Source organism: Rhinopithecus roxellana, chromosome 12 (genome assembly GCF_007565055.1).
Source record: "Rhinopithecus roxellana isolate Shanxi Qingling chromosome 12, ASM756505v1, whole genome shotgun sequence".
Classification (NCBI taxonomy): Eukaryota; Metazoa; Chordata; class Mammalia; order Primates; family Cercopithecidae; genus Rhinopithecus; species Rhinopithecus roxellana.
Genome location: NC_044560.1, coordinates 75,796,354 through 75,821,452, shown reverse-complemented (window position 1 = coordinate 75,821,452; position 25,099 = coordinate 75,796,354). Strand labels below are relative to the sequence as shown.

The following is a 25,099-nucleotide window of genomic DNA, read 5'->3' as shown; positions in this document are numbered from 1 at the left end:
GCTAAGGTGGGCAGATCTCCTGATGTCAGGAGTTCAAGATCAGTCAGGCCAACATAGTGAAACTCTGTCTTTACTAAAAATACAAACATTAGCCAGGGGTGGTGGCGGGCGCCTGTAATTATGGTTAATTGGGAGGCTGAGGCAGGAGAATCACTTGAACCCAGGAGATGGAGGTTGCAGTGAGGTGAGATCATGCCATTGCACACCAGCCTAGGTGACAAAGCCAAACTTCATCTCAAAAAAAAAATAAATAAATAAATAAAAATAAAAATAATAAAATAACCTGAAGTCCATGTTTCCACTTAAAAAACCTCACAGGATTTGACACTAAATAAGTACTTTTTTTTTTTTTTTCTTTTTGAGACAGAGTCCTGCTCTGTCACTCAGGCTGGAGTATAGTGGCATGATCTTGGCTCACTACAACCTCCATCTTCAGAGTTCAAGTGACTCTTCCACCTCAGCCTACCAACTAACTGGGATTACAGGCACCTGCCATCATGGTGTGTCCAGAATTGGTTCCTTCTGGTGGGTTCTTGGTCTCGCTGACTTCAAGAATGAAGCCGCAGACCCTCATGGTGAGTGTTAGAGTTCTTAAAGATGGTGTGTCCAGAGTTTGTTGCTTCTGATGTTCAGATGTGTCTAGAGTTCCTTCTGGTGGGTTCATGGTTTTGCTTGACTTCAGGAGTGAAGCTGGAGACCTTCGCGGTGAGTTTTACAGCTCTTAAAGGTGGAGTGTCTGGAGTTGTTTGTTCCTCCTGGTGGGTTCGTGGTATCACTGACTTCAGGAGTGAAGCCGCGGACCTTCGCAGTGAGTGTACAGCTCATAAAGGTAGGGAGGACCTAAAAAGTGAGCAGCAGCAAGATTTATTGTGAAGAGCGAAAGAACAAAGCTTCCACAGTGTGGAAGGGGACGTGAGTGGGTTGCTGCTGCTGGCTCAGGTGGCCAGCTTTTATTCCCTTATTTGGCCCCACCCACGTCCTGTTGATTGGTTCCTTTTACAGAGTGGTGATTGGTCCATTTTACAGAGTGGTGATTGGTGCATTTAAAAACCTTTAGCTAAACACAGAGCACTGGTTGGTGTGTTTACAATCCTTTAGCTAGACAGAAAAGTTCTCCAAGTCTCTACCTGACCCAGAAGCCCAGTCAGCTTCACCTCTCAATCCCACCTCTAAACAGGACACTCCAACTGCTGTCGGGAATTGGGCGATGACTGCTCTAGCTACTTCCTGTTGGATAATGGCAAAGAAGGGGCCCTGCAGTTGTAGTATTCTCCAGAGGGGAACTCTTTAGGCCAGTCAAAGGGCCAGAAGCTCGGTCCAGGGGTCCTCAGTAGAAGTTATTAGTTGAGCTCATTTGGGGTTCCATTTGTAAGACCATCTGTAGCTTGATGGCCTCAATTCTAGAGAAAACAAATTTGACAAAGAGGTTAAAAATACAGGGCCTGAAGGTGAGTAATAGCAAGATGGCTGCCACGGGACCTAGAAAGGGGAGAAGTCATGTTGCCCAACTCCAGAGGTTGGTATAAGAGTTTGAAAGGCATTGTCTGATTTCAGAAGCCTTTTCCTGTAAATACTGGTCAGGCAGCATCTTGTGCTATCCCTGACTGGTTAGTGTAAAAACAACACTCTTCCCCTAAGAAGGTGCAGAGTCCTCCTTTCTCAGCAGAGAGGTCTAGGCCTCGGCGGTTTTGGAGAGTCACTGTTGCCAAAGAGTCTATTTGGGATTGTAGTTACTACCCTTACTGGATAGATTTTGTTATTTCTTGCAAACTGAGAAATCCTTTGAGAGTGTGTGGTAGCAGGATAATACGTTACACTGTTAACTTTTAGCAAACTTTAGTTGAAAACATTGTAAGTTTGGGATTTTAATTTTTCTTTGCTATTAATAAGACCTCGTTTGGTCCATATTAACTTAGAATTGGTATAGATGGCTTCTTCCTGATTCTGTAAGTACTTTAAGGTTTGGCTGAGGGCAAACAACTTGCAGGTTAGAGCAGACCAATTATTAGGCAATTTTCCTAACTCTGCTTCTGTAAGAGTTTCCTTTTCACTTACTGAATATCCATTGTGTCTTTTCCCTTTAATCACCCAAGACTGTTTATATATCAAGGTAGATTTCAGTTTAGTATGTGAAAAAGAAACCTATTGAAAAGCAGTCTTACACTGCCAAAACCAAATTTATCATCCTGTCCTGAAGGGAGTTCCTCCTAAGTCTGGTCAGACCTTTGTATGGTAATTAAGATTTAGATCCCCTGTTAAGAAACCTGCTGGGTTAAGGATTTTTGATAGGAAGGCTATGGGTTGTCAGTGGCCTTGGTGCTTTGCACTGACAACAATGTGGTATTGGAGTGTTATAGGGTTACAGAGAAGACCTTCAATGATCAATTATAGGTTTTAAATTTACCCTGGCTTTTAAAGGAATAGGCACACTTTTTTTTTTCCACTACTTATATCTCTGTCTTTGACTTCTTCTTTGTCTGTCTCTCTCTCTCTTTCTCTCTGACGCCCTGTTTGTCTCTTCCTCTCTCTGTCTCTCTCTTTAACTCCTTCTTCATCTCTGACTCTCCCTCTCTCTGTCTCCTTCTCTTTGTCTCTGTTTCTTCCTCTCTCTCTTTGCTTCCATCTTTGACTTTGTCTCTCTCTCTTTCTTTCTGTCTTTTCTCTTTGCTGGTTTTGGCAGTGTAAGACTGCCACCTCCTTGGGTTTTTGCATTGTGTTGCAATAACTCCATGGTTTCCTTGTGATATTTAATGCGGGTTCCCCCAGAGGTTAGGAACTCCTTTGCTTTCTATACTGCAGCATGAGCATGTAGGATTAGATAAACACACTTGCTATCTGTATATACATTTATTCTTCTTCCCTCTCCCAGTTCTAAGGCTCGGGTAAGTACCACTAGTTCTGCTAACTGGGTGCTAGTCCCTAGGGGAAGAGGCTTACTTTGAAGTACTGTCACTATGGCGCCATTGCTGGCTCGGGTGGCCAGCTTTTATTCCCTTATTTGGCCCCACCCACATCCTGCTGATTGGTCCATTTTACAGAGCACTGATTGGTCCATTTTACAGAGTGCTGATTGGTGTGTTTACAATCCTTTAGCTAGACAGAAAAGTTCTCCAAGTCCCCACCTGACCCAGAAACCCAGTTGGTTTCACCTTTCAATGGCCTGGCTAATTTTTATATTTTTGTAGAGACAGGGTTTCGCCATGTTGGCCAGGCTGGTCTTGAATTCCTGACCTCAGGTGATTTGCCTGTCTCAACCTCCCAAAGTGCTGGGATTACAAGGGTGAGCCACCACGCCTGGCCAATAAGTAAATTTTTGATGGTGATAGAGTGACATCAATATCTAAAGTTTTGATATAGCTCTCAAAATTGAGAAGATGACCAAAAGGGAGAAATTGTTAAATTAATTATATTCTAATTCTGCCCGTTTTCACCTTTAATGTTTTTCAATAGGTTTCTTTTTCACAAAAGTGAAATCTACCTTGATATATAAATAGACTGCACCCATTCTTGTTCCAGCTGAAGTGTTTTGGCAAGTATAAGTATGTCAGCTGTCCAAATCATGTTCAAATAAGGCAAATTCTAAGCTGCAATCAATCTGGCTGTTTCTCCACCTTTCTTCCATTTCCTGTATGTCATTTTGCTTTTTCCACCATGTGGCTATGCTGGAGTATCTCTGAGCCTACTCTGGATCCACAGGCTATCTGATTTGCAAATCATTTTTTGCTCAGTTTAACTGTGTTAAATTTAATTTCTCTAAAATTTTTTTCTTTTACAAGTTTTCATATTAATTCTATGATGAAAAATAAATGTTTTTGGGCTTTGACTTTCTAAGCTCATCCCTCAGCTTTTCTTTTAAATTATTCTGTCTGTTCAAAATGTTCCTGCAATTTTTCTTGGGTCTCCCTCTTTTATCCTGGCTGGAGTGTGGTGGTGTAACCAATTATCTCGCATTGCAGCCTAATCTGCTTGGCTCAAGCAATCCTCCTGCCTCAGCTACCTGAGTAGCTGGGACCACAGGTATGCAACATCATGCCTGGCTAATTTTTTTTTTTTTTTTTTTTTTTTTTTTTGAGACGGAGTCTCGCTCTGTCGCCCGGGCTGGAGTGCAGTGGCCGGATCTCAGCTCACTGCAAGCTCCGCCTCCCGGGTTTACGCCATTCTCCTGCCTCAGCCTCCGGAGTAGCTGGGACTACAGGCGCCCGCCACCTCGCCCGGCTAGTTTTTTGTATTTTTTAGTAGAGACGGGGTTTCACCGTGTTAGCCAGGATGGTCTCGATCTCCTGACCTCGTGATCCGCCCGTCTCGGCCTCCCAAAGTGCTGGGATTACAGGCTTGAGCCACCGCGCCCGGCAACCTGGCTAATTTTTTAAAACCGTTTTCATGGACACAGGATCTTACTGTGTTGCCTGCCTGCACCTGAACTCCTGAACTCAAGTGATTCTTTCAACTTAGTCTCCCAAAGTTCTAGGATTATAGGTGTGAGGCACCTTCTGCTTCTGCAATTTCTTGACAGGATTATTCCCAATAATAAACAGTACTATATGGGCACAAACCTAAAGAAAAACAAATCCGGCTTCTATTGTAAAAGTATTATTCTCCAGTATTTCATGGGTCTGCAGAAGCCAATAGTTTGATCTATGGAGGAGCATAGATCAACAAACTCAGTTTATCCTGAGTTTCAGCCCAGCCACTTAGTAGCTGTTGGTCTTTGGACAAATTTCTTGATGTAAGTGAGTTGTATAAACCACACATGCAAAAAAGGCAGAATAATATTCATTGCAAAAATTGTAGCACCCAGGAGTATGCCTTGTAGGCACTTCTCGTATCTGTCTACTAGGTCAATGAGTAGAGCACAGAAAAGACAACATGAAAGAGGAAGAATGTGAAGAGGAAAACGGTAACATATTTTCTTAATGCATATGGTCTCTCTTCACAATCTTGATTAAATTTTTGGCCCCACGCAGTGAGAGTATCTATGTCAAGTTGTGTAACTCTTCCACATTTGTTTCCAAAAATGTCCTCAGGCCGGGCGCGGTGGCTCAAGCCTGTAATCCCAGCACTTTGGGAGGCCGAGATGGGCGGATCATGAGATCAGGGGATCGAGACCATCCTGGCTAACACAGTGAAACCCCGTCTCTACTAAAAAAATACAAAAAACTAGCCGGGCGAGATGGCGGGCGCCTGTAGTCCCAGCTACTCGGGAGGCTGAGGCAGGAGAATGGCTTAAACCCGGGAGGCGGAGCTTGCAGTGAGCTGAGATCCGGCCACTGCACTCCAGCCTGGGCGACAGAGCGAGACTCCGTCTCAGAAAAAAAGAAAAAAAAAAAAAAAGTAAGAATCCAGGGACTAGATTTCCACCTCAGTCTAATTCCATGTCACTTAACTATTTTCACACTCTGCAGAGGGCTGATGATGGCCTACGTATTTTTTCTTTTCTTTCCTTTTTTTTTTTTTTTTTTGAGACAAAGTCTCACTCTGTCGCCCAGGCTGGAGTGCCCTGGCCCAATCTTGGCTCACTGCAACCTCTGCCTGCCGGGTTCAAGCGATTCTCCCGCCTCAGCCTCCCGAGTAGCTGGGACTACAAGCACACGCCACCATGCCTGGCTAGTTTTTGTATTTTTAGTAGAGACGGGACTGTCACCATGCTGGCCAGGCTGGTCTCGAACTCTTGACCTTGTGATTCGCCCGCCTCGGCCTCCCAAAGTGCTGGGATTACAGGTGTGAGCCACTGCTCCTGGCTATGCTCTGCACTTTTTAGGTTTTTCAAGCAGGGTCTCAATTGTACCCCCCAGCCCTACTTTTCTCCAACCTAACTCTGGCTTGAAGTAAAATACTAAATTACCAGCACCTTCTGACAATTCCAAACGCCAGCTTTTCCTCCCCAATTCGCATTCTTAACTTTTTTGTGTCTGTGTGTACTTTTTTTTTTTTTTTTTTGAAACGGAATCTTGCTCTATTGCCCAGCCTGATGTGCTGTGGCTCACTGCAACCTCCGCCTTCGGGTTCAAGTGATTTTCCTGCCTCAGCCTCCCAAGTAGCTGGGATTACAAGCATACACCACCATGCCTTGCTGATTTTTGTATTTTTAGTGGAGATGGGGTTTCTACATGTTGGTCAGTCTGGTCTCAAACTCCCGACCTCAGGTGTTCCCCCATCCTAGGTTTCCCAATGTGCTGGGATTACAGGCATGAGCCACCGCGCCCGACCTAGTGTACATTCTTGATACCGTATTTTAATTAATCATTCTTTTGACAAAGTACTGGATGGCACATTTAAAAATTAGTTTCCTTTAGAAGAAAGCAAAGCATAATCCCCTGACAATATATTGTAAAAAAAATCCCTGTGTGTTTTTCTCTTTATCTTCCCTAGGCACAGAGATCTTATGAGAACGTTTTGGAGTCACTTTCTTTTTTTGGAATCTTTATGGGGTTATGTGTCCTCAGCTACCATTTAGTTTTTTTTCTGGTCCTGGGTTTTAGTACTTTTAGTACTTTTATTCTGTGAATAAATCATGATACCCACTAGGTCTATGTCTGCTAGAGTGTCTAGTTAAATCAGCTCCTGGGTCATTTTCTCCCATAGGACAACCTGAGGTATGGAGTGTGGCCTCTCCTGGGAGGAGGTGGATGCCCTGGGGCCGAGAGGCATCTCCTGGCATACTGTTCCTTTGAAAGCTAACATTTAGACGTTAAGATTGTCTTCACCTAACCCAGCTTTCATTTCTTGGAGACACGTTGCTGGTTAGCCAATCAGATGCTGGTATTGAGAGCAAAACAAATAATTCCTGTCACTTGGATTTATGAAAAAAATAGTAACCCCAAAGACAAGAAAAAAAAAAAAAAAAAACCCCGACCCCACTGAGAAAGTGCAAGAATTTGCAAAGTAAATTGCACTTGAGGTACTCACTGGGGCATAGTGTAGTATCTCCTTAGAGAGGGTCATTGAGCATTTAACTGAGCAGGGTGGGGTGGGAGAATCTAAGTGATTGAATGGCCTTACTTGACACATGACTGAGACACATCGTTTTTGTTGTTGTTGTTGTTGTTTTTTGGCAAGAAGTCTTGCTCGGCTGGAGTGCCATGGCTCGATCTCAGCTCATTGCCACCTCCGCCTCCCAGGTTCAAGCCATTCTCCTGCCTCAGCCTCCCAAGTAGCTAGGGTTACAGGCGCCTGCCATCACACCCAGCTAATTTTTGTATTTTTTAGTAGACACGGGGTTTCACCATGGTGGCCAGGCTGGTCCTGAACTCCTGACCCCAGGTAATCTACCTGCCTCAGCCTCCCAGAGTGCTGGGATTACAGGTGTGAGCCACCACACCTGTAATCTCTGTGTTTGCCACCTGAAAAGATTTGTTCACTTATGTTGACTTCAGTTTCTTAACTGAAAATTGCATGTTATTAGTAGAGCTTGAAATGTTAAAAAAAAAAAAATGTTTACAAAGGGCATAAAAGAGGTGGGTTTTGAAAAAATCTAATCATATATTCCATTTGTTAAGGATTCTCAGGCCGGGCATGATGGCTTACACCTGTAATCCCAGCATTTTGGGAAGCCAAAGCGGGCGGATCACGAGGTCAGGAGATCGAGATCATCCTGGCTAACACGATGAAACCCTGTCTACTGAAAATGTAAAAAATTATCCGGGCTTGGTGATGGGCGCCTGTAGTCCCAGCTGCTCGGGAGGCTGACGAAGGAGAAAGGCGTGAACCCGGGAGGTGGAGGTTGCAGTGAGCCGAGATCATGCCACTGCACTCCAGTCTGGGCAACAGAGAGAGACTCCGTCTCAAAAAAAAAAAAAAAAAAAAGGAATTCTCATTTACCTTCCCCCCCCCCCCCCCCCCCCCCCCCCAGAGTGAGTTTAGGAATTTTCTCAGCTGTGTTTTTTATGGCTGAGTAATTTCTTTTTTTTTATTTTTTATTTTTTGAGACGGAGTCTCCCTCTGTCGCCCAAGCTGGAGTGCAGTGGCCAGATCTCAGCTCACTGCAAGCTCCGCCTCCCGGGTTCATGCCATTCTCCTGCTTCAGCCTCCCGAGTAGCTGGGACTACAGGCGCCCGCCACCTCGCCCGGCTAGTTTTTTGTATTTTTTAGTAGAGACGGGGTTTCACCGTGTTAACCAGGATGGTCTGGATCTCCTGACCTTGTGATCCGCCCGCCTCGGCCTCCCAAAGTGCTGGGATTACAGGCTTGAGCCACCGCGCCCGGCCAGCTGAGTAATTTCAAACAGAATTCCAAGGCTTAGATTTTGGGATGCTATCAAGGAAAAGAATAAGGAAAATCTCTCTTTTATTTTGGCTGTAGAAAATAAATACATTTCCACAAGAAAATGTGGTAGATAATTAGTGAGTTGCATAGATTCACGAAAACGTCAATTTCTCTTTTTGCAAGGTAAATTTCTGACAGTGAATATTTTTGTTCTGTAGCCTGTGATCTTGATTTCTGATTTTAATGCTAAATATTACAAGGTGAAACTTGGTACCCCTTAGGAGTGTTCCTATATGACTAATTGTTTACTACATAATTTTTAATGTAAATAATAATACATTTATTGTCTAAAAGGAATAGATACTTTAGCTTTTCTTGTTGAGGTATGAAATGTAAGCACCTTAACATTTTTTTCCCTTATATGAACCCTGTATTTCAGTAATTTTGCTGGATGTTTCAAACACTTAGTTTTAAAAACTGAGTAAATAACTGTCACATAAAAACTGAAGCTTGAGCCCCATGACTCCAAGCTAAGGCTAATATTGAGCCCGCAAAAGGAGGTTATTAAAGACCTAGTTAGTTCTTCCTGGGGAGCCTCCCCTGCAGATTTCCCAGCCTGCTCACCCCAGCCATGGAAGAAACCTTTATACTGAGAGAAGCTACAGAGCCCTGGAAAACTGGGGACCTTCAGGCAGACGCAGTTAAGATTAAAATGGAATGGGGCTGAAAGGATCTCATTGAAGGTAAAGTTATTCTTGCTTCATGGCAGTTTCTAGACTTTTAAAAATAAAACAAAGTCAGATTTATGTAAAAAAATAAATTCTAGAGTATTGCAACAGGAAGAAGTACCAACTATAAGATCTTTAAGGATTGCAAAGGATAGGCAGATAAGGGCTTTCTTTCACAGGAAGGAGCAAGTAAGATTAGAAAGAAGGTAGGAGGGGAATGGCAAATGGAGGGGGAAAAATCAGATTCTAGGTTAGAGAATATTTTACCCTGAAGTCAACATGTTCTTAGAAGGGACATAAAGTGGGGTTTATGTTGGCTGAGACTGAGGATAGCTCCAAGTTCAGGAGCTGTGGGAAGAAGATAGATTTATGTAAAGTTTGATTAACAAATATTCTATTTTGACCACAAAGACAAATTCAGCCGATTTTTCTTTGAGAAAAAGAAAAAGATTTGCAGAGTCTATGTCTAGCTCTGTGATAGGTAAGCACACAAAGGATAGAGAATTTTATTAATGTCAGCTATTTACCAGGAATATTTTTTATGCTTCATCTTTCTTCCAATTGACATTTCCTGGGTTGTATCTTTTATTATAAACTGGTCAGCATAATTAGAAGAGACATTTTCTGCATTGTGAGATGTCAACATAGACATCTTAAAGTTCCCCTTTGAGGTTGTGGTTCTGTCACCTTCTCAGATCTTGTCCAGTGACCTGCTACAGTTATGTTAGGGGCACCAGATGTGAATAGAATCTGATGGCAGAATATGTAAGTGTGAACGAGCATCTTCAGCGTGAGAGATCAAGGTGATAATGTATCCAGAGCCATAACCACAAATATTCCTACCTGTAAAATGTGGGACTGGAGGAGACTATTCCTGTTCTTCCTCTTACCTAAGAGCTGGATAATCAGGACAGGTGATCTAGGTTCTGGAGCTTCTCCAGGGCAGTTTAATTTTTTATTTAGAAGTAGCCTGAGTCTCTCTTATCTGTTTTATCACTGGGCCATGAGCCCAGGATCACTGGGAACTCTCACAATCAGCTGGGCGTCTTTAAGATGTTTGAGGATGTCCAGAGCAGAATTGTGCCAGGGTAACAAAAGTGGTTAATTCTGCTTCTGTTTCAGTGCAAAAATTGAGACATCCTGTGTCTTCTCCTCCCCTCACACAAGAGATGACTTTGGTGGGTACCCAGATGAGAGTTTCTCCAGTTTTCTGGTACTTGGGTGAAAAACAAGCAGAATGTCTGAAGACTCAAACACATAAACTAATTGCTTTTATTTTATATGGCCATTAGAAAAAATAGATGAAGCAGTCATGGTTCCTACCATCCAGGAACTTTTAGTTGAGACTAGCAACTGAATAAAGGGTTGAATTAAGCATCATATGGTTGATACAATGAACAGTTGTATGCAAAAGACCTTGGGCTTTATTTGGGCCACTTTCTTTATTTTGTAGTGACTTATGTCATCACCTGAAGGGATACTTATGAACAGAGGAGTTGTTATTATTATATGTATTTCTATTACCTGCTAAGAATATATATTTATTTTCTAATAATTACCCTAGAAAACCTTAAGACATTTATTTAAATTGCTTGTTAATATGCATTATATAATTGACAGGGCAGTGGCTAAAAAAAATTATACGAACTCTGAGATACAAGTTTCTCTTAGGCAAGCTTATGAAAACAGAACTGGAAGTACCCCAGTGGCACAGAGAACAGAATTCTACATAAGGTCCACTCCCTTCCCCAGTTATATTCAGATTCACTCTATTTGGGATCCTATTTAGATCTGGCCCCACTCTGGAGTCTTGCCTCACAGAAGAGATGAGTGTTTTGGCTGGTGAATCCCGCTGCCTTTCTAAAACTGGTGCTCACAATTTTCTGCACCCCAAAGGAGATAAATGGGAAAAATAAAGTATGTGTTTTAAGGTCTTCATTTTTTTTTTTTTTTTTTTTTTTTTTTTGGGATGGAGTCTGGCTCTGTCACCCAGGCTGGAGTGCAGTGGCCGGATCTCAGCTCACTGCAAGCTCCGCCTCCCGGGTTTACGCCATTCTCCTGCCTCAGCCTCCCGAGTAGCTGGGACTACAGGCGCCCGCCACCTCGCCTGGCTAGTTTTTTTTATTTTTTAGTAGAGATGGGGTTTCACCGTGTTAGCCAGGATGGTCTCGATCTCCTGACCTCGTGATCCACCCGTCTGGGTCTCCCAAAGTGCTGGGATTACAGGCTTGAGCCACCGCGCCCGGCAAGGTCTTCATTTTTAAATTTTTTATTAAATCATTGCTTGCAGAGACATTCCATTTAGCAACTTGTTTTCTATTCCTGCAGATTCAGTAGTTGCTCCACAAGTCACAAAATAGTAAATATAAACACAATAAAAATTTCTCTAAATTGCATTAAACTTTTCTATATTCCAGTCATCTGTCTACATTTAGCTTTTATTCTGTACATTTTCTTTAAAAAACGAAGAACAGAAACAGAAGGTGAAATACATATGCTGGGCCCTTAACCTAATGCTGGGAATTATTAAACACTTAGTACCAACTCCCAGTGTGTTATGAGGATTAAATCACACAATGTGTTATTTCTAGCGCAGTGCTCTGCAACATACTCTTGGGCCCATAGTACCTGCTTAGTAAACATTGCATTAGTACATGTGTACATGTTGTTTTCCAAATGCAGGCTTATTCAGGCATTGCTACCTTTTGTTGCCACTGTAAACTTTAAAGATCCAGCAAAGAATTTGATGCTTTAGGATGGAGATTAGTTGTCTTCATTTGTGCTAGAAGTATTTGTGTTGTGACAAGAATGCCAAGTGTAAGACACTCTGTGCTGTGCCTGCTTTCTCTAACTAATGCTAGTAATGAGCCTAGGGGGAGCATCATCAGCATTGACAGGGGACTTATTTAAAACACACATTCATGTCGGCCGGGCGCGGTGGCTCACGCCTGTAATGCCAGCACTTTGGAGGGCAGAGGCGGGCATATCACGAGGTCGGAGGATTGAGACCATCCTGGCTGACACAGTGAAACCCCGTCTCTACTAAAAATACAAAAAATTAGCCAGGTGTGGTGGCAGGCGCCTGTAGTCCCAACTACTCGGGAGGCTGAGGCAGGAGAATGGCATGAACCCGGGAGACGGAGCTTGCAGTGAGCCGAGTTCAGGCCACTGCGCTCCAGCCTGGGTGACAGAGCGAGACTCCCTCTGAAACAAAACAAAACAAAACAAAACAAAACACATTCATGTACTCTTTGCAAACCTGCAGAATCACATTACATAGAGAGGGAGTAAAATTATCGAGTGGTTTATAAGCTCATTAAAGCTTGAGAGGCAATGCTTAGCTAAATGGTTATAAACCCAGGGTTCTATTAGTTTGGTGCAAAAGTTATTACAGTTTCTGCCATTGTAAGTAATGTGGATTGCTTAGGTGTGGATACTCAAATTACATTGCCAATTCACAGAAATATCTTTGCTCTTTCCACGGTTCTTTTTATTGTTGGACACAATCATGTTTTAATTAAGTGCTTCATGTGACTCTAAGGTGAGGCCAGAATCAAGTATGAGGGGTTGAAGATACACTCATGAGAGTTCAGTTTCACCTATTTACTACAGGGTGATCATAGGGCCTGTTCTGTTTGGATTTGGTATAAACAGGGCAGCGTGGCCCATATTTTCATTACTGTAGAAGAGATTGCTGGTGTCTGTGGCAGGGGAGAGCACCTGAAGACTGAAAAGGAGAAACTTACATTTCTGTCTTCATGGAACAACTCATTGTTCCTGAATTTTTTCATGTCATAAAGGACAGAAATAGGTGGACTTTTTCAGCAGGTCTTGGTACTTCTGCCTGTGGGTGTGGTGGTAGCAGGTAAACAGGTGGTACTGACACCTTTAAAGGTGTATTCTCAAGATGCAGGTGTAATTTGTCCAGAGGATCTCAACTGAAAAGGAGTCCCAGAGAAGGAGGAGATACAGAAAAATACGTATTTTTTTAGCTAAACATGTCTCAGATTGAGATCTGTGTCCACCCTGCCTCCCAGAGTTCCATACGTTTAGTACTTACAAACTTTTACTTTTTTTGTGTTTTTCCTCCCTAATGAGTTTAACTACTTTTTAAAATTAGTAAGTGTCTCTAAAAAATATTTCTTTTTAGAGCCTTCCCTAAATTCTCTACATCATGGCTTTTTATATGCTATGCAGGATTCTCACCATTAATTCATGATCTGCGGTATTAAAAATGTTTCCTTTGTGGCTGTTGAACATGAGAAGGTGGGGATACTGAATATTCCTATTAGGGAAAAGCAAGAATCCTTAGTAAAGATGGAGAACAGGTACTGTTGAGGCTCCATTTGTGTTTACCGTTAGTGCTATGTGAAATGAGATTAAGGAAATGCTTATTTAAACAAGATGAGGGCTAGGTGTGGTGGCTCACGCCTGTAATCCCAGCACTTTGGGAGGCTAAGGAGTGTGGATCACCTGAGGTCAGGAGTTTGAGACCAGTCTGGCTAATATGGTGAAACCCTGTCTCTACTAAAAATACAAAAATTAACCAGGCATGGTGGCATGTGCCTGTAATCTTAGCTACTCCGGAGGCTGAGGCAGGAGAATCACTTGAACCTGGGAGGTGGAGGTTACAGTGAGCTGAGATCATGCCACTGCACTGCAGCCTGGGTGACAAAGTGAGACTCTTGTCTAAAAAAAAAAAAAAAAAAAAATGAGATTTATTACCCAGAAAGTTCAAAAGATAATTATCAGGAGATAACTGCTCTCTAGGGTGCTCAAAAAAGACTCCTTAAAATTACTATTAAAAATTATAGAAAATGGGAAATATCTGTATCGTGAACTTTGCATAAAACTGATGCTTCTGTATGGTTACATTCAGCCTATAATTTACTTTTTTTTTTGAGACCGAGTTTCACTGTTGTTGCCCAGGCTGGAGTGCAATGGTGTGATCTCGGCTCATTGCAACATCCCCCTCCCAGGTTCAAGCAATTCTCTTGCCTCAGCCTCTCGAGTAGCTGGGATTACAGGCGTGTGCTACCACCCATGGCTAATTTTTTTATTTTTAGTAGAGACGGAGTTTCTCCAACTTGGTCAGGCTGGTCTCGAACTCCCAACCTCAGGTGATCTGCCCGCCTCAGCCTCCCAAAGTGCTGGGATTACAGGTGTGAGCCACCACGCCCAGCCAGCCTATAATTTACTTTTTGGGAACAATACTTTTTGGGAACAATATTTCAGCAGTGATGCTGTGTTCTTCTGGGTGTATCAGCACATCATAAAAATTTGTCCTACTGCTGTTGATGTTCACTTGGATAAGAGCTCTGTGACAGATTGTTTTACTATATAGTTAATTATTTTTTCTTTGTTATTTTATTATTTTTCTTTTTTGAGGCAGGGTCTCACTCTGTCACCCAGGTTGGAATGCAGTGGTGCTATCTTGGCACACTGCAACCTCTGCCTCCTAGGTTCAAGCCATTCTCCTGCCTCAGCCTCCCAAGTTGCTGGAACTACAGGCAACCACCACCATACCCAGCTAATTTTTTTTGAATCTCCTCATTATTAAGTATCTTTATGTAGCTGATCTGTGTAAACTATCAAATTTAATCTGGCAGCTGCTCCTCTTTCTTAAGATTTCTTTGCATATATTTGTCCTTGGAAAATGAATACTTTCATCTTCCTTTATAGTCCAGAAAAACTGGGAAAAACACAGGTTCTTCCACGTACTGGATGTTTGATAAAGTATTCTTCTTAGGCCAAAATCATTGGCATTACTGGTGAGCTTGTTAGAAATTCAGAAACTCAGACTTTATTCCAGATTATCTGGAAGAAACAATCTCCATTACAAGATCTCCAGTTTATTGTACACATTAAAATTTGAGAGATAGCTTCTAACTCAACATATTTTTTTAGTTTCAAAAATACACAGAATTCATTCTCTATTATGGAAATATAGCACTAAAAATGTATATGCCTGTGTTCATGTCCTTAATTTTATGCTTTATTATCCAGAAAATTATCATATATAAACTGATGTTGTGGATCTTATTGCACTCTTTTTTCAGAGTTAGAGAATACATCAGAGAATATTTCTGCATTGAAAATTATTTTCAGCTGGGTGTAGTGGCTCACGCCTGTAATCCCAGCACTTTGGGAGGCTGAGGCCAGTGGATCAGCTGAGGTCAGGGATTTGAGACCAGCCTGGCCAATATGATGAAACCCGGTCTCTACTAAAAATACAAAAATTAACTGGGTGTGGTGGCAAGTGTCTATAATCCCAGCTACTTGGGAGGCTGAGGCAGGAGAATTGCTTGAACCCAGGAGGCAGAGGTCACAGTGAGCCGAAATTGCACCATTGCCTCCAGTGCAAGACTCTGCCTTAAAAAAAAAAGAAAAAAGCATTATTTAATTGGATGATTTCAGTCACTCCTGTAAGTCAGCACCTGTTCTCTTTAGTGTCTCTTTTCACCTTGAGTCAAATTAAAAATTCTGCCCTTGGCCACCTGGTAAATGTGTGTGTGTGTGTGTGTGTGTGTGTGTGTGTGTGTGTGTGTGTGTTTCAGGGACCATTGACATTCACGGATGTGGCCATAAAATTTTCTCTGGAAGAGTGGCAATTACTGGACACTGTACAGCAGAATTTATATAGGAATGTGATGTTAGAGAACTACAGAAACCTGGTCTTCCTGGGTGAGAATAACTTCAGTACAGAATTCCTAAGATACTCTAAGTGTTTTTTTTTTTTTTTTTTTTTTTTTGGTAAAATGTTTTTTGGTAATTGATGCTTTACATAAGTGAGTTTCACATCACTGTTTTGAAGAAAATCTTGGGAATTTGTCAGTGTAGAAAAGGATTTCTTCAAGATAAACTTCTTGAAGTTTACCTTGATCTGAACTTTCCACATTCCTGAGCAGACCTGTATTTTTTATTCTACATTAGTGATAATTTCAAAATTTAGTGACATAAAATATTGTTGCCCACACCTTAAAATGTAATTGTCACCACCAGCTTTTGAGTCAGTGGTACTAGGTAGTGAAATTATTATTATTATTATTGTTATTATTTTGAGAAGGAGTGTTGCTATTGCCCAGGCTGGAGTATAATGGTGTGATTTTGGCTCACTGCAACCTTTGCCTTACCGGTTCAAGAGATTCTCCAGCTTCAGCCTCCTGAATAGCTGGGACTACAGGCATGTACCACCAAGCCCAGCTAATTTTTGTACTTTTAGTAGAGACGGAGTTTCACCATATTGGGCAGGCTGGTCTTGAACTTCTGACCTCAAGTGATCCACTCTCCTCGGCCTCCCAAAGTGCTGGGATTACAGGCATAAGCCACTGTGCCTGGCCCATTTTCTAAATATTTAGAAATTATTCTTATAAATTAGAATTTTGGGGTTAATGTGCTAGAATAGGCTATTACGTTCTCTTTACTGGGGACATTATTTGAAGAATATGAGCAACATTCGTGTTATTTATTTTTAATAAAACAGGTATTGCTGTCTCTAAGCCAGATTTAATCACCTGTCTGGAGCAAGGAAAAAAGCCCTGGAATATGAAGAGACATGAGATGGTGGCCAAACCCCCAGGTAGGTGAGAATGAACACAATGGACAACACAGATCAGAGGTCCAAAGATTAAGGAGAAAGCAGTCCTTGCAATAGAATTTGGGAAGCTGTGTTACAAAAAAAATAGTTTCAGGAAAGCCTGAGATTTAAAAAAATTTTACTCTCACATAAGGGCATCTTCTGTCTTATGCTTTTTAATTCTCTAAGGATTCTACTTGCCCTTTTGTGATCTTCCTTGAAGTTTACAGTGACAGCCAAAGTCATCTTCGTGGCATATAAAAGACTGCACAATCTACTTTTTAATATTTTCAGGTGACCCATAAATATCTGCATAATTTTATGAAACTGTATGTTAGGACAGGCAAATGTCTCATGCCTGTAAACCCAGCACTTTGGGAGACCAAGGTAGGTGGATCACCTGAGGTCAGGAGTTCAAGAACAGCCTGGCCAACATGGTGAAACCCCTTCTCTATTAAAAATACAAAAATTTGCTGGGTGTGGTGGCACATACCTGTAATCCCAGCTACTTGGAAGGCTGAGGCAGGAGAATCACTTGAACCAAAGAAGCAGAGGTTGCAGTGAGCCAATATCGTGCTATCATACTCTACCTTGGGTGAGAAGAGTGAAACTCCATCCCAAAAGTAAAAAACAAACAAAAACTATGTTAAACAATTTTTTAAGTTCTCTTGTTTTTTCATGTTGGAAATATGGAGAGTAGTGATTTCTGTTCCATTTGTTCTTTGTTTTTCTGCATAATCCATCCTGTTTTTATTAGTATAATCTTGAAATTCAGTTTGGAATTATTAAGTATGACATCCTCCTGGTTTGTTCTTTTTTGTCAAGATTGCTTTGGCTATTTAAAGTTTATTGAAATTTCATGTAAATTTTAGGATTGTATTTACATTACTATGTAAAAGATACCACAGGACTTTTTTTTTTTTTTTTTTTTTTGAGATGGAGTTTCGCTGTTGTTGCCCAGGCTGAAGTACATTGGCCTGATCTCAGCTCACTGCAACCTCTGCCTCTGGGGTTCAAGCAATCCTTCTGCCTCAGCCTCCCGAGTAGCTGGGATTACAGACACGTGCCACCATGCCCAGGAAATTTTTGTATTTTTAGTAGAGAAGGAGTTTTACCATGTTGGCCAGGCTAGTCTCGAACTCCTGACGTCAGGTGATCTGCCCCCCTCAGCCTCCTGAAGTGCTGGGATTACAGGTGTGAGCCACTGAGCCCGGTGTTTTTTTGTTTGTTTGTTTGTTTTTTTTTGAGATGTAGTTTTGCTCTTGTTACTCAGGCTGGAGTGCAATGGTGCGATCTTGGCTCACTGCAACCTCCACCTCCTGAGTTCAAGTGATTCTCCTGTCTCAGCCTCCTCAGTAGCTAGGATTATAGGCATGTGCCACCACACCCAGCTAATTTTTGTATTTCTATAAATCAGGTTTCTCCATGTTGGTCAGGCTGGTCTGGAACTCTTGATCTCAGGTGATCCACCCACCTAGGCCTCCCAAAGTGCTGGGATTACAGGCATGAACCACCATGTCTTGCCAATCACTTGTGTTTTGCAAATATTTTCACCAATTTGCAAATATTTTACCAATTTCCTTTGAAGAGAGAAGTTGTCCCTCTTTTGAATTTTTTTTTTTTTGATGTGAAGAAATTTTGAAGTATTGTGTAAATTTTTCTTCTCTTTTTTCTGTTGCTCATGCATTTAATGTCATATCTAAGAAAATGGTACCAAGACCAATTTTATGTCCTTCCCCTATGTTTTTTCTAAGAGATTTGGTTTTTTTTTATGTCTAATATTTTATTAAAAAATATATATACATATATATTTTTTACAAGATATCTTATTCTGTTACCCAGGTTGGAGTGCAGTGGCATCATCTTGATGCACTCCAACCTTTGCATTCCAGGTTCAAGTGATTCTCCTGCCTCAGCCTCCTGAGTAACTGGGATTACAGGTGCCTGCGACCTTGCCCAGCTAATTTTTGTATTTTTAGTAGATACGGGCTTTCAACACGTTGGCCAGGCTGGTCTCGAACTCCTGACCTCAGGTGGTTTCCCACCTTGGCCTCCCAAAGTGTTGGGATTACAGACATGAGCCATCGCTCTTGGTCCTAAAATACTTTTTGTATATAGTTCAAAGAAGGGATCCAGCTTTATCAGTGTAGATATGCAGTTTCAAGAATTATTATTTGAAGAGATTATTTTTTCTCTATTGTGTGCTCATGGCAACTTTGTGGAAAATCCTCTGGTCATATACAGAAGGGTTTATTTCTGAGCTCTTTATTCTTTTTTTTTTCTGCTGAACTATCTTTGTGTTAGTATCACATTGTTTTTGTGATTGTAGCTTTTAATATGTTTTGAAATCAGGAAGTATAATACCTATTTTTCAGGGGATGTTTGGCTAGTTATAGTTCATAATCAAATTAAAAAATTTTAAACAACATTTTTGTTAAAAAAAAAAGCAACTATGCTATTAGAATTTTTATAAAGATATTAAATTTGTTCACCCCTGTAGGTTGTATTGACATCTTAACAAAATTAAAATTTTTGACCCTTGAGCAAGAATATGTTGAAGAGTGTGTTTTATTTTTATTTTATTTTTCTAACTTTTTTTTGGAGACAGGGTCTTGTTATATTGTGCAGGCTAGCTTCAACCTCCTTGGCTCAAGCAATTCTCCTACCTTGGCCTCCAAAATTGTTAATATTATAGGTGTGAGCCACCATGCCTGGCCTGTGTGTTTTATTTTATATATTTTTGGATTTGCCTGTTTTACTTTTAATTCCTAGTTTCATTCTGTTTTGGTCAGAAAACACACAGTGTATAATTTTGGTCGTCTTAAGTTTATTTGTTGTTGTTGTTTTGAGACAGAACCTCTCTCTGTCACCAAGGGTAAAGTGCAGGGACATGATTCTGACTCACTGCAACCTCAGCCTCCTGAGCTCAAGCGATCCTTTCATCTCAGCCTCCTGAATAGCTGGGACTACAGACATGCCTGACAAATTTTTAAAATTATTTGTAGAGATGGGGTCTCACTGTGTTACCCAAGCTGGTCTCAACTTTTTGGTCCCAACTGATCCTCCCACCTTGGTCTCCCAAATTGTTGGGATTATAGGTGTGAGCTACTGCACCTAGCTGGTGTTTTTAAATGTGGTAAGACTTGTTTTGTGTCCTAAAAGAAGACATCAGGTGCAGATAAACATATTTTTTTTTTTTTTTTTTGGAAACAGCCTCACTCTGTCACCCAGGCTGCAGAACAATGGTGCAATCTTGGCTCACTACAACCTCCGCCTCCCAGGTTCGAGTGATTCTCCTGCCTCAGCCTCCTGAGTAACCGGGATTGCTACCAGGCCCGGCTGATTTTGTATTTTTAGTAGAGACGGGGTTTCTCCATATTGGTGTGGTTGGTCTGGAATTCCTGACCTCAGGTCATTCGCCCGCCCTGGCCTCCCAAAGTGCTGGGATTACAGGTGTGAGCCACTGCACCCGGCCAATTTTGTCTATTTTTTCCTAGAGATGGGGTTTCACCATGTTAGCCGGGCTGGTCTCCAACTCTTGACCTCAGGTGATCCACCCAGCTTGGCCTCACAAGATGCAGGAATTACAGGCGTGAGCCACCGTGCCTTTTGGAGACAGGGTCTCACTCTGTCACCTACACCAGAGTGCAGTGGCACGAACATGGTTCATTGCAGCCTCCAACTCCCAGGCTCCAGCAATCCTCCCATCTCTGCTTCCTGAGTAGCTGAGATCACCGGCACATGACACCATGCCTGGCTAATTTTTGTATTAGCCAGGGGACTTTAGCCTGGGGACTTTGGCCAGCCTGAGCGACACGGATCCTGAGAGCGCGCCCGGGTAGGAATTTGCCCCAGTGGAAGTCCTCCTCAGAGCAGTGTATAGCAGGCCTCCGCGGAGGATCAACACAATGGCTGAACACCAGGAAGGAACTGGCACTTTAAGTCTGGACATCTGAAACTTGGTAGGACTAGTCTTTGGAACTTGCCCACTCCATTTGAGTGGAAGTGTGGCCTGATCACCCACGGTGTGCCTGTACCGGCACTTTGGTTTTTGTTTTTGACTTGACTTGAATTGTTTGATACTTTGGTTTTGGTTTTGACCTGGCTCTGATTGCTGGATACTCTGATTTTGGGTTTGATTCTGGTTTAGTATAAACTGAAAAGGTGTGTGTGCGCCCTTTTTACCCACCCGTTCTTTATTTTGAGGTGTGAGTGTGGTGTTTTGTCTCGAGGAGACATGGGTCAGACACAAAGTAAGCCCATTCCGCTAGGAACTATGTTGAAAAATTTTAAGAAGAGATTTCATGGAGACTGTGGGGTTACTATGACAGCAGGAAAACTTAGAACTTTGTGTGAAATAGATTGGCCAACATTAGAAGTGGGTTGGCCATCAGAAGGAAGCCCGGACAGGTCCCTTGTTTCTAAGGTATGGCGTATGTCACAAGGTAACTGGTAAGTCAGGACATGCAGACCAGTTCCCATACATAGACACTTGGTTACAGCTGGCGCTAGACCCCCCACAGTGGCTAAGAGGGCAGGCATCAGCAGTGCTAGTAGCAAAGGGACAGATAGCCAAGGAAGGATCCTGCTCCACTCGCCAAGGGAAATCAACTCCTGAAGTTCTGTTCCACCCAACACCAGAAGATCCATTGCAGGAGATGGCACCAGTGATCCCAGGGGTGCCCTCCCCTTACCAGGGAGAGAGGCTCCCCACTCTTGAGCCCACAGTGCTTGTGCCTCCGCAAGACAAACATATCCCTAGACCATCCAGAGTAGACAAGAGAGGAGGTGAAGCCTCGGGAGAAACCCCTCCCTTGGCAGCTCATTTACGGCCCAAAACTGGGGTACAAATGCCCCTGAGAGAGCAGTGGTATATTGGGCTAGATGAGGATGGTCACATGGTGGAGAGGCATGTTGTTGTGTACCAGCCCTTCACCTCCACCGACCTTCTCAACTGGAAAAACAATACTCCGTCCTATACTGAAAAGCCACAAGCTCTAATTCATTTGCTCCAAACTATTATCCAGACCCATATCCCCACCTGGGCTGATTGCTGCCAGCTGCTCATGCCCCTCTCTAACATATGATCTAACACATGATTCCTCTCTAACCTCTCTAACAGATGAAAGATGGAGAGTGCTCCAAGCAGCAACTAAGTGGCTGGAGGAACATGCACCGGCTGATTACCAAAACCCCCAAGAGTATGTGAGGACCCAGTTCCCAGGACCGGACCCCGGTGGGACCCAGATGAAAGAGAGGACATGCAAAGGCTGAACCGAGACAGGGAAGCTCTCCTGGAAGGATTAAACAGGGAGCCCAGAAGGCCACAGACGTTAACAAGGTCTCTGAGGTCATTCAGGGGAAAGAAGAAAGTCCAGCACAATTCTACGAGAGGCTGTGTGAGGCCTATCATATGTATACACTCCCTTTGATCCCCATAGCCCTGAAAATCAGTGCATGATTAACAAGTATCAGCTTTTGAATATTCTTTATTTCCCATTATTTTTTCAATGTCACTTTCATAGCTAACATGTCAGATTTGTGAATATGTGAAAATCTGTTTCTGGACTTTCTACTCTGCTCTATCATCAGTCTATATTCCTACTCCAGCACAAATATCCTGCAAATATTTTACAAGAACCTATAAGTACATTCCTGTATTTGGTTGCACAAATCCATGCAAGTTATTCTTCAGGATTGCTTAGCTATTCTTGTTATTTTCCATTTGTATAAACTTCTGAATCACCTTGTCAAAATTTATGATAAAAGCTTTTCATAAATTCAGTAGAAGAGCATTGATTTTATGGATTATTTTCTGGGGGCAGAAATAACATATTTAAGGTACAAAATCTTCTTCTGCATTAACATAATGTGTCTTCATTTACTGAAAGTTTCCCTTGATTAACATATTATAACTTTCAACGTAAAGTTCTCTGTGCATATATCCACGTCTCTCTCTATCACTGTATGTGTGTATTGTGTTAACTTATTTATATTTTATCTTATGTTGGGAAGTTTGTTAGTTTTTATCAGTAACATACAGCCCATTATCTTCCTGAGGTAATAATACAAGATATAGATTCTACAGTTATAGATATTTGTATTTCAAACATAATAAAATATAACCCTTTATTCATTAAACAATGTTCTTATAAGAATATGTCACTTCTGGGGGGTGGAGAACGATGGCCGAATAGGAACTGCTCCAGATTCCAGCTCCCAGCGCGAGACACACAGAAGACAGGTGATTTCTGCATTTTCAACTGAGGTACTGGGTTTATCTCACTAGGGAGTGCCGGACAATCAGTGCTGGCCAGCTGTTGCAGCCCGACCAGCGAGAGCTGAAGGAGGGTGAGGCATCGCCTCACCGGGGAAGTGCGAGGCGGGAGGGAATCCCTTTTCCTAGCCAGGGGAACTGAGACACACAATTCCTGGAAAATCGGATAACTCCCACCCCAATACTGCGCTTTAAGCAAACAGGCACACCAGGAGATTATATCCCATACCTGGCCGGGAGGGTCCCATGCCCACGGAGCCTTCCTCATTGCTAGCACAGCAGTCTGCGATCTAACTGCAAGGCAGCAGCGAGGCTGGGGGAGGGGTGCCCACCATTGCTGAGGCTTAAGTAGGTAAACAAAGCTGCTGGGAAGATCGAACTGGGTGGAGCTCACAGCAGCTCAAGGAGGCCTGCCAGTCTCTGTAGACTCCACCTCTAGGGACAGGGCACAGCTAAACAACAACAACAACAACAACAACAACAAAAGCAGCAGACATACATAGGCTCAAAACAAAGGGATGGAGGAAGATCTACCAAGCAAATGGAGAACAAAAAAAAGCAGGGGTTGCAATACTAGTCTCTGATAAAACAGACTTTAAACCGTCAAAGATCAAAAGAGACAAAGAAGGCCATTACATAATGGTAAAGGGATCAATTCAACAAGAAGAGCTAACTATCTTAAATATATATGCACCCAATACAGGAGCACCCAGATTCATAAAGCAAGTCCTTAGAGACTTACAAAGGGACTTAGACTGCCATACAATAATAATGGGAGACTTCAACACCCCACTGTCAACATTAGACAGATCAACGAAACAGAAAGTTAACAAGGATATCCAGGAATTGAACTCATCTCTGTAGCAAGCAGACCTAATAGACATCTACAGAACTCTCCACCCCAAATCAACAGAATATACATTCTTCTCAGCACCACATCACACTTATTCCAAAATTGACCACATAATTGGAAGTAAAGCACTCCTCAGCAAATGTACCAAAACAGAAATGATAACAAACTGTCTCTCAGACCACAGTGCAATCAAACTAGAACTCAGGACTAAGAAACTCAATCAAAACCGCTCAACTACATGGAAACTGAACAACCTGCTCCTGAATGACTACTGGGTACATAACAAAATGAAGGCAGAAATAAAGATGTTCTTTGAAACCAATGAGAACAAAGATACAACATACCAGAATCTCTGGGACACATTTAAAGCAGTGTGTAGAGGGAAATTTATAGCACTAAATGCCCACAAGAGGAAGCAGGAAAGATCTAAAGTTGACACTCTAACATCACAATTAAAAGAACTAGAGAAGCAAGAGCAAACACATTCAAAAGCTAGCAGAAGGCAAGAAATAACTAAGACCAGAGCAGAACTTAAGGAGATAGAGACACAAAAAACCCTCCAAAAAATCAATGAATCCAGGAGTTGGTTTTTTGAAAAGATCAACAAAATTGATTGACCACTAGCAAGACTAATAAAGAAGAAAAGAGAGAAGAATCAAATAGATGCAATAAAAATTGATAAAGGGGATATCACCACCGACCCCACAGAAATACAAACTACCATCAGAGAATACTATAAACACCTCTACACAAATGAACTAGAAAATCTAGAAGAAATGGATAATTTCCTGAACACTTACACTCTTCCAAGACTAAACCAGGAAGAAGTTGAATCCCTGAATAGACCAATAGCAGGCTCTGAAATTGAGGCAATAATTAATAGCCTACCAACCAAAAAAAGTCCAGGACCAGATGGATTCACAGCTGAATTCTACCAGAGGTACAAGGAGGAGCTGGTACCATTCCTTCTGAAACTATTCCAATCAATAGAAAAAGAGGGAATCCTCCCTAACTCATTTTATGAGGCCAACATCATCTTGATACCAAAGCCTGGCAGAGACACAACAAAAAAAGAGAATTTTAGACCAATATCACTGATGAACATTAATGCAAAAATCCTCAATAAAATACTGGCAAACCGGATCCAGCAGCACATCAAAAAGCTTATCCACCATGATCAAGTGGGCTTCATCCCTGGGATGCAAGGCTGGTTCAACATACGCAAATCAATAAATGTAATCCAGCATGTAAACAGAACCAAAGACAAAAACCACATGATTATCTCAATAGATGCAGAAAAGGCCTTTGACAAAATTCAACAGCCCTTCATGCTAAAAACGCTCAACAAATTCGGTATTGATGGAACGTATCTTTAAATAATAAGAGCTATTTATGATAAACCCACAGCCAATATCATACTGAATGGGCAAAAACTGGAAAAATTCCCTTTGAAAACTAGCACA

At 42.0% G+C, this 25,099-nt stretch overlaps 1 pseudogene; it reads left to right on the top strand.

Annotated features, from left to right (window-relative positions):
* Positions 1-25,099, top strand: part of LOC104662640 — a 118,610-nt pseudogene that overhangs the window by 32,196 nt on the left and 61,315 nt on the right.